This window comes from Apium graveolens, chromosome 3 (genome assembly GCF_009905375.1).
Source record: "Apium graveolens cultivar Ventura chromosome 3, ASM990537v1, whole genome shotgun sequence".
NCBI lineage: Eukaryota > Viridiplantae > Streptophyta > Magnoliopsida > Apiales > Apiaceae > Apium > Apium graveolens.
Genome location: NC_133649.1, coordinates 222,078,505 through 222,089,483, shown reverse-complemented (window position 1 = coordinate 222,089,483; position 10,979 = coordinate 222,078,505). Strand labels below are relative to the sequence as shown.

Below are 10,979 nucleotides of genomic sequence, written 5' to 3'. Positions count from 1 at the left end.
TTGAGTTGGTCAAATGACTGATTATATTTTAAAAATAGTTTGTTCCTATCTTTTTTAAGTTATTATAAACGTAATGTAGTATTTTTATATGGCAAATGATGATGTGTAATTTTGTTACAGGTTTGAACAAGTTCGATAAATATGGACAACATATAGCTAGTTCATTTAATGCCTGTTGGTTAAAATGATTGACTAAATAGTGTGAAATACTAATTATCTAAAGTTGTACATAAATTTTCCTTCAATGGAGTTTGACTATAATGATTAATTATATTTTGAAAATAGTATATTATCATTATTTCAAGTTGTTATAGATAGAATATTTTATTTTAATATGATAACATATGATGTGGCATTTGACTACAGAATTGCAGAGATTCAACAAATATGGTCAATGTCAATATCAAGAGGTTGGTTATATTTTCAACTAACAAAAATATAGGATTGGAGTGCATAATTTTTTTACGGAGATATTTATGACATGCCACCTATACTTTTAGCTAATTGGTTTTAGCATTGGATGCTCTAAGAATGCACCATTAAAGTTACATGTTTTCAACATAATATATATATATATATATATATATATATATATATATATATATTATATCTTTGGAATGTTCTACATATTTTAGCTAAAAAATTTTAACCATTAGAGATACTGTAAGAGGATACTTGAGAGACTCATCATCCCTTCTCTAAATATAATATATAATATTAACTTATAGTGATTTTACGTGTTTTTTCCAACAATTCTCTTTACATTTACTCTTAATTGATTTTTTTCTTCATGTAAGTTGTATATATATAAGACAAAAGATGTTTGAGAGAAAAACAAATTAATCTGATTAATATATAATTTAATATAATATTATTGAATAGTGAGAATGATGCTCTTAAAAGTTAGGAGAGAAAAATGGCTCTCGGTGCATTGCATTTAAGAGCCGCTGAAAGTTTTTTGGAGGAAATTTTTTTAACTACCTCCTCAAATTTCAAGTTATAAGTAATGTTAAGAATAGGGTTGATTAAAGTTAAAAGTAGTGCTCTCAAATGAATAATTTGAATAATATATATATATATTCATATCCTTAATTTTTGGAATCACATACATATATTATCTAGAAGAATTTGTATAGAAGAAAAAAGGTAGTATTCGTTTTTATGTTTTAAATTTTTGTAGTTCTCATATTTTTTGGTATATATGTGTTGATTTTTGTAGTGCTAGTACTTTTTCTGCTTATATTCTTTAGTTTTTAAAATTATAAATGAAATTTGGAATTTTTAACATAAAACTCATGGATGAAAAAATTCTTATATTTAATTAATTATTTTTTCTTAAGAATTATAATCTACCAAACACTAAAATTAAGTTAAAAGTGACTTATTTTAAATAACATTTGTAAACATTGGTGTATTCGATCATGACAGGATTTTATAAGAATGTTTCCCAAATTTAAGTGGAGAAAAGAAAAGGTAAAAATATGGAGAAAAGAAAAAAAAATCGGTAGGTAATTTTATTAAAATTTCAGACTTTAAGGCATTTCCACTATACAAGTAAAAACTTTGGAAATATGATCATCATAAGCAATTTATATTCCTCCTCCTCCTATTGATCAAAAGCATCCGGCTGTGCCACCCCAATCCGCGGGCCTTATGATCGGAGAAAGAGAGAGTGAGACACATCTTTGAAAGATAAATCTCGAGGGAGAGCGGATTGGGGGTTTGAAGAAAAACAAACACGAAGCTTCGTTCCTCAGCAAAGTGTTCCCTTCTTTTTCGCCAGGTTTCATTTTATTTTTTTTGGATTGGAAAAACCCGCAAGCTTACGGCTTCAAAGCGGACCTTATTTACCTACTAAGCTAAGCTATTGTTGGGCAACTCGGTAGAAGCAATTTGTTGTTTCCTCCTTTCTTGGCTTCACAGTAGCTCCCCTGTGTAGAATGGAAAATAGAATGGAAAATAAGTCATCCCCGCTTAGTCCAGTCGTCTTTGTGTGGGGCATTTAATGCACTTTGATGTAGACTATCAAGAAGAGGCTTCCGGGAAAGTAGCCGCCTCTTCACTCTCCTTCAGCCAATTCAGATACCGAATTGTATCTCTTGGAGCGCATAAGCTCTCCTTTTGACTTAGGAGGCATTCCACCACTTTGACTGATGCGGACACGCCTCTCTCGTCGTGAAAGAAATAAGCGCTTTGTTATAGCCAAGTTTACTGCTAACTATCGGCTAAATCCAAGCTTCGACCATGACTGCTCGTCGCTTCTAACCGCTTTTTTCTTTGGTCGGGCCGGTTTGGAAGCAAGCTACTCGTTGCCTATCTCACCCCCGTTCCCCTTTTCATAACATAATAAGGTAAGTTTTCAAAGCTCCTTACTTCAGCTGGGCGAGCCTTCACTTTTTGAATTGTATTCTACCCAATACGGTACTCATTTTTTGGTTCCCACTAGGTTTATCTTGTTCACGGGTCGATCCCGTGATGGCAAGAAAAGGCGAGCTCATGCTATTCTCCGTTTCTAAAGAAAAAAGTGAATATATGTTAAAATATACAATATTATTATTATTATAATAATATATCTTTATTTCCTTATTATCCCACTTTTAAAAACAAAAGTTTGGAGAAAATTTAATCAATATTTAATCTCTTCTTTTCTTTTTATAAAAAATCTTGGGAACACGATAAAAAGATAAACATGTATAAATCTCTCTCTACAAAATTAAACTCTTTAACACAGTGTTAAATGAAACATTGGCTAGAGAATTTTTTAGGGAAAAAATAATATTGATGAATTTAACAAGAAAAATAAAGGATATCATACCCTTTATGGGTTACCAAAACTGTTAGAAAATGTGGGTATTACCCCCCATATTGTCGAGTCATTTTGAGTCGCTCTTGGGTGGTTGGTTGTTGCGTGTGTGCAACGAGTGACGCTTGGAATGTGTTTTCCTTCCGGAGAGCTTTCAGAGGCATTTTGAATCACTCAAATTGATTAAGGGATGAGTGAGATATGATTATCCAAAGATGGTCCCTTAAAAGTGAAAAATGAGTTATAAAACCTTAAGTCCCACATTGAAAATGAAAATAGATTACCTTAGCTTTATATAGCAACATACACATTTAGTGTTCACTTGCGTTGTCTATCTGTTGCTCCATCACCTGCGCGGGCGCGCAGGGGAGTGCAAATTGTGGGATTTCGAGGGGAAATGCGAGGCTTCACAATGTTACATATTGAATTCTCAATGATCAGAAGAAGTTCAGGATCTGGCTGTTCGGGTGTCATCAGTATCTGATGTGTCGTCAGGATTTGACACATCATCAGCATTTGGATGTCATCAATATTTGAAGATAGTCAGCTTAGAATATTTGTTCTGTTCCTTATATTGTGGAGCAGATATCTTTTACGTCTTAGTTATAGGACTTTATCTATTCAGTTGAAGATATGTATCAGTTTCAGTTAGCTTTTGATAATGCATATCTTAGATTGATTTGTTGTAACTATGTAGTATATAAACACAATTTAGGTCATCACTTAGTGAATCGATCTCGAGTATCATTCGACCTAGCAGCTCTCAAGAACATCAGTATTTCTTGAGAGAGTTTTGTAACATTTTTTATCAGATATATAAAAAATTGTTATATTTTATTACTTATTCGAAACATTTATACAATTGTATCCAACCCCCCTTAAATAATTGTATCTTCACTGGGCAACAATTGGTATTAGAGCTCATTGATAAACTTACAATCATAAATGATCTAAACATGTCTCTGAACAAGTATGAAAGTATTAAAATTCCCATTTTGAAAAAGACTGAATATCCTACATGGAAGGTAAAGATGCTCATGCACCTCGAAGCTACAAATCCAAATTATCTCGATGTGATTAATGATGGACCATACATGCCAACAAATCTGTTGCCTGCAACTCCTACTGTTGCTGAACACTATCAGCTAAAGGAGAAGAGTGAGTGGACACCAGAAGAGAAAGTAGCTGTGCTGAAAGATGCAAAGGTAAGAAATATTTTGCATAATAGTCTTGATTCTGTGATGTCAAATAGGGTGATAACCTACAAGACTACCAATGAGATTTGGGATGCTCTTGAAACTCAATGTTAAGGAGCCATGACCATCAAAAAGAACAGAAGGGCTGTTCTGATTCAAGAATATGAACACTTTGAGGCCAAACCTGATGAAAGTCTCACTGACATCTATGACAGATTTTTGACCTTGCTCAACAATCAGTCTTTGGTGGTAAAGGTGTTTGATCGAGAGGATTCAAACACCAAGTTTCTGAGAGCCTTAAGTGAAGAATGGGAGACTCAAACTTCAATCATACGACATCATTATGATTTGGAAATAATTACTCTGGATGAAGTCTATGGCATGCTGAGAACTCATGATTTGGAAGTCGGAAGGAGAGGAAAAGCAGTGTTAGTCCCTAACAATGCAACAAAAATTACAGAAGGGGGGTTAAATTTAATTCTAGTAAACTTTTTCTTGAATTGTAAAATATTCTAACTCAAACTATATATATAAGTGTTTTGATTTGCAAGGTGCGGAATAACAAGTTAAGTGAATCAGAAACACAAAGTAATAAAAACACAAGTTTTTAAAATTTTCTGGTGGATTTGAAAGTATCCACCAGATATATATATATATATAAATATATATATAGGCTTGGGATCAAATGGTAACTCCTATGTGTGGGTAACTGAGTAACTTAAGTGTAGTGTCGACATGTGTCACAAAACCTGTAACCCCACTTAACCTGTAACCCCACTTAACGGCTGTTTACGGTTTTTATGCATAAAATATTATTTTTTTTCTTTCCTTTGTATATTGTTTTTTCTTTCTTTTTATTTATTTTTGTCAGTTGTCCATTTACTTTACATTTACAAATTAAAAATTAAATTTGCATAATTTTTTTTTATAAAAACATAATTAACATAATTTTTTAACTTTCATGCATAAAAAAGTATAATACATAAAAAAGTACACAAATACAAATTAGAGGACATAATTGAAAAACTTGCAAAAAATTAGAGAATACATAAAATATAAATTAGAGGACATAAAAAATACAGAACACACAAATATAAATTTACAAAGCACTTAAAATATAAATTATTATAAAAACATAATTAACATAGTTTTTTAACTCACATGCATAAAAAAGTATAATACATAAAAAAGTACACAAATATAAATTAGAGGACACAATGGAAAAACATGCAAAAAATTGGAGAACACATAAAATATAAATTAGAGGACATAAAAATGCAAAAACACAGAAATATAAATTTACAAAGCACTTAAAATATAAATTATATAATATAAAACATAAAGTACTTATAAATATAAAGAAAACATAAAAATTTTATGTGTTATGTAAAATTTTTATGTGTTCTGTAATGTTTATGTGTTATATAAGTATTTAAATTAGTGAACATAAAATATAAATTATAAGATATAAATAGATATTTATATTATGAAATATAAAATTAATGAACACATAAATTAAAATTAATGAACATAAAAACTTACAAAGCACATAAAAATTAATGAAACACAAAATATATAACAAAACATTAAAATTTACAGAATACATAAAGTACGAATAAAAGAATATAAAAATAAAAGGTATTTCAAATTAGGGAACACACAAAGTGTACAAGAAAATTTATAAAATATGAAAATACTCGGAACACATAAAATAAAAATAGGGATTGAAAAAATTAGATAACATATCAAAATTTAAAGAACAAAAAATATATAGAAATATACGGCACATAAAACAAACAAATAGATTTCTAAAAAAAATACTCTAGATTAGAATTTTAAAGAACAAACAATTATTATAGAATATAACAATGTTAAAAAATACAGAAGCCTAATGAAAAATATTCAGTACACAAAACAATTACATAACATGTTAAACTTTCACACTGACTTGTGCAATAAAAATTACAAAATATTTAACATAACAATTATATAAAAATTATATAACATCAATCAAAAAATGTAACATACAAAAACCACGTAGTATTAGTTAAAAATACACAACACCTACAATGTACCTAACATAAATCATACAAAAATAATAATTAAAAAACATTAAAAAAATATAGAACACATAATTACTAGATGAAAAAAAGAATACTACAAAGTAAAATATTGAAAAGACTTAACACACATGTTAAAAGAATACAAAATACCAGATCAAAATTGCAGAACATAAAGTTAAATGTAGTAAAAAATAACAAACAACAGGACACAAAAGTCGTTAAAGTTGATAAACTGTGTGTTATATACGGGGACCTATGAGAAATAATTACTTAGTTACCTTAAAAAAATAGTTACCCACTGAATCTGACCCTATATATATATATTTATATAGATTTAAGAACTCTGTGAAGAACAAATTGTCTCACAGCTGCAAACTACAGAGAAATTCTTAACAGTTACATCCTTTTCTATTTCTCTTCTAAAAGTGTTTGCTTAGTTATTTATTTCACTAGCTACACTTGTTTTATATATCACCAAGTTTACATGGTAATAAGATAGGATAATAAAACAAAACTATAGAGTCAAACTCCATGCTGCTTCACTACTCTATTCCAGCATCTTTGAAAATCTTCTTAACTTGCATGGAAATGGTAATGCTTCTTTGTTCTTCATTTCCTGTTAAACAGGCTCCCATATTCCTTTTGTAAACACCCAACGCATGTGACTGTGTTATCACTGTCAACAGATGTTTGAATTGATCATCCGTCGGGTACATGCTTGTCATCCGTCGGGTTTCCTTGTTGATCATCCGTCGGGTAGCTTTGTTGATCATCCGTCGGGTAGCTATTTGGCACTTGAATTCATTTCACTTATGTAGAATTACAAGATATCTTATATTTACAATTATTCAACCTATTCTGCATATCTAATAATAGTCAACATGACTCATATGCTACTACAGCATCTATACAAGGTTGTTCACATAAATGTGTTATAATACTTATTGTTACATAAGCTACTCACTCGATGAATGTCAAATCATCATCCGTCGGGACTATATTGGGTCATACGTCGGGACTATATCTGGTCATCCGTCGAGTGCTATATTTTTCACTAAGTTAAATCTACTAAGGTGTTTTGTTAATGTAATCATCAAGTTCACAATATATTCCCAACAATCTCCCCCAATTTATGCCTACTAGAATTGTAGCCATAAATTAAGAGAAACTTGATGATAACAAAATACCCTAAAAATACAGACTTAAAAGATAGTAGGTAAAACTAAAAAGTGCTGCATTATTTACTGAAAAAATTTACAAGACAAAGTGCACAAAGATTTGCTCACAATCATTTTAAGGTGTTCCTCTAGTCTGAGCAAATTGATCTATTTCCTTGATTGTCTGGATTTCTTCCCAAGCCTCCTGTTGTTTTCTTCTATCTTATTTTGGAGTTGTCTGTGGAATTCAAGTTCATTAGATTCTGAGAGATCTAAAATTCCTTGCATTTCCAGAAGAGTCTCATTGCTAGAGATGCTTAACTGGTCCTCTAATCTGAAGAATCTTCTAACTCCCTTATTATCCATGAATTCGATCAGCCAGTAGGGCCTTAGATGCACTCTACTCCCTGTGTAAGGAATAGTTAAAGTCTTTGAGAGTGCATCTTTGGCTCTAATACTCCTCAGTTCTTCAATCTTCTTTAGAACTAATCTTTTAGCTGTCACATTGAATCTAAAGTTCTTTTTAAAGGATGAATAAACTTTTATCAGTATAGATTGACTCTCTTGAATAATCATGTGAAGTGGCCATGACATCTCTTTTCCTCCCTTGTACTTGAATACTAACCTTTCAGGTAGATTCCTGAATGCATCAATCCCTCTAACTTCTTCCAGTTCATCTAGATAGAGGTTTAGATCAGAGAATTCCTTGATGTCACAGATGTACATGATATCTCCCTTGTTGACCTTGGTTTGAGCTTTGGTTAAGGACTTGGATATGAGAGTTGAGGGCTTCACTTTCTTGACTACTCTGGTCTTTGTCTTCTTTGGCTTCATGAAATGAGGTAGATTGAGTTCAAGAATTGGTAGACTATCCCAGTCTATTGGCTCATCCTTTGGAATGATAGGTTCACCATAAAAATTCTTGGATGGATCTATCTTGAATTCTTCATGTGCCACATAGGGCATGGATGTTTGAATTATTGTAAAAAGTAGACTTTTTGGGAAACTGATCTTCCAATCCTTCTTCATCAAAGTTCACTTTTCTCTTGGAGTGAAGTTTGTATCTAAACCTTCTTTTCTGCTGTGATTCTTCTTGCATTTTCAGATCCTTAGATCCAGTGGTTTCAGATGGTTGTTCAGGAATTTGTTGTGTGAGTTTCACAGCTTACAACTTGGCCAAGATAGCAACTTTCTCCTTCTTTTGTTTGAGATTTTTAGCATCTAGAGCAGCTTGCTTCTTTTCTTGCCTTTTCTTCCCTTTTTGCTTCAGCAAATTGAGGGTGTCCAGCCACCACACAAATTTCCTTACCATTTCTGAAAACTTTGGCAATTCTCCTTTTCAATGCTGAATCAGCTGGATCCTTGTAGAATGCAATAGATCTTGACAACAGTTTCTTCTCATCAGGATTTGGTGTCTCATACACTGTGTCCAAAGGGTTCTTGAGTGAAGACTTTGGGTAGTTCACTTTTGGCTTCATAATTAGATCTGCCTTTGGAGATTTGATGCAGGATGTTTGGCCTCTTTCCAGATAGTTCATGCTCATATCATTCACAGAAATTTGCTTGATTTGAGAGTGATGAATGACTGATTTTTCTGGCTTCTTTGCTAGACCGAATTTATTTTGAATATCCTCATCAATTTTTTCCTAGTTGATTGTACTAAACTGCTTCTTCTCAGCTGCTCTCAAAGTGGCTGCTGCTTCACTTATCAGATCAATGCTATCTTTAGCTGGTGGCTTTGTAAAAGCAATTGTTGGCACAATTGCTTTACTTACTTGAATGTAAAGCACTTTTTGCTCCCCCTCACTCCTAGAATTCTCTTTCTCCCCCTTTTTGTTATCATCAAGCTGAATAGAGGAGGAGGTCTGTGCAGCCACCAGTTTCTGAAGCAAGTCTGTTTGCTGTGCTTGGTGGAGATGAATTGCTGTGAGAGAGGCTTCCATTGCTGTCATTCTTGTATCCAAGGCATCTATCTTTGTGGCAAGATCAGAATTCTTCCTGAGTTGTCTCTTAATGTCAAGCAATGTAGCTTCTGGAAGTTTAGAGTCCAACCTTTTAGAAATGTCCCTTTTCATTTGATCAATATCACCTTGATAGTGTTGACATCCTGAGTATGTTGAAGACCTTGGATTTATTGTAGTTGCAGAGAGGCAAGATGTGCTTGAAGGAGCTTCTTGGTGCTGACATTTGTTGAGGTTTGAAGAGCAGAATGTGTCTGATTTATAAGTTGAATCAGGGTTGTTTTGAAATAGTGTTCATCACACTGCTTTGAAAATGCCCAAGATGGCATACCTGATCTGGAACTAGGGCCTACTTCTCCCCCTATGTCCAATGGCTCTTCTTCACTATCTCCACCCTCACCTTCAAAGAATTCTTCTGAACCACCAGTCTCATAATCAACATCACCAACTGTTGAAGGTAAAGCTGTGATGGCATTCTTAGCTCTTTGCATGGACTGTGTGGTGTGCACCAAATTTAGCATCCTTTCTGCATTGTCATTGCCCTGTCCAGCTAGAAGTTGATAGGCTGGAACAGGGTGAGTAAATGTCTCAGCATCTAAGGAGGTGGAATCTATAACATCTTGAGTTTGCTGAGATAGTCCCTCCCTGTCTGCATCATGGATATTCATTAACTCACTTACAATGACATCCACCCTTATATCTCCAGTACCTGTATTTCTCTCATTAGCTCTCTTTTCTTGCATCAGGGTCTCACCTTGGCTCCCCACCCTCACACCTTCACCTTCACCATCTAAGGTGGGACTCCTCACACTCATTTTTTCCAGTCCTGAAGAAATGGACTGCATTGGATCACTTTTTTTCTCTCCTTTTTCCTGGGAGCAACCCAGACTCTCACTCAAGTCACTACCTTCCCTCAATCCTAATAGTGATTGCACAATTACTAGGTCATCTGCACTTGAAACTATATTTGAACTTTGGAGTTGTGCAGAGACACCCGACGGATGAGAAATATCCATCGGGTTAGTAATTTGACTATCCGACGGATGATTGCTGTTAGGCACATCCGTCGGGATACAATCACTACTCGACGGATGAACAATATCCATCGAGTGAGTAAAAATGAATGAGTTTGGAGTGGAGACTATTGTGGACTCTGTGCAGAATGATGAAAATTTTGGCATAGATGTCTCAACAGTCTCAGAAAGAAATGGCAAGTGAGCCAACAAATCATCTAGAAGATGATGCTCACTTGCATGGATTTTTGGCTTCTCCAACAGAGTTAAAGAGGGAGAATATGGTTGTGATGTTTGAATCATGTCAGCATCCAAAGAGTGTGTGGGAGACTTTGGTGATTGAGGTGTTTCAATTTGTACATATTTTGGTTGTGACTCCACATTTGTTGGAGCCACATCAATTTGACTTTGAGATAGTGCAGTGACTGGGTCTTTAGCTCCAGTTTGTACTGTGTGTGTACCTGATAAGTGGCATTTTATACCACTTAGAACGTCTTAAAATGGCTTGAATCGATATCTTGAAATCAAGTACTTTGTGTATTTGATGCATTTTCCTAGTGTTTCTGCATTTCAGGGTATTAATTGCATTTCGGGAGAGATTTCATCAATAATAAGCCTTGGCATGTGTTTAGCATTACAAGTGGGAAAATAGGAGCAGATTGCAGTGAAGAAATGGGAGAAAAACAGAGCAGTTTCCAGTAGGGAGCTGAGCGTCCGCTCAGCTCTGCTGAGCGCCCGCTCAGGAAGCTGAGCGCCCGCTTAGGAATGCTGAGCGGTCGCTCAGGG

At 33.7% G+C, this 10,979-nt stretch overlaps 1 protein-coding gene across 1 annotated transcript in view; it reads right to left on the bottom strand.

The window, feature by feature from the left end:
- LOC141714837 (K(+) efflux antiporter 2, chloroplastic-like) overlaps positions 1-10,979 on the bottom strand; it is a 64,316-nt gene that overhangs the window by 3,580 nt on the left and 49,757 nt on the right. The gene's annotated exons all lie outside the window — the stretch shown is intronic.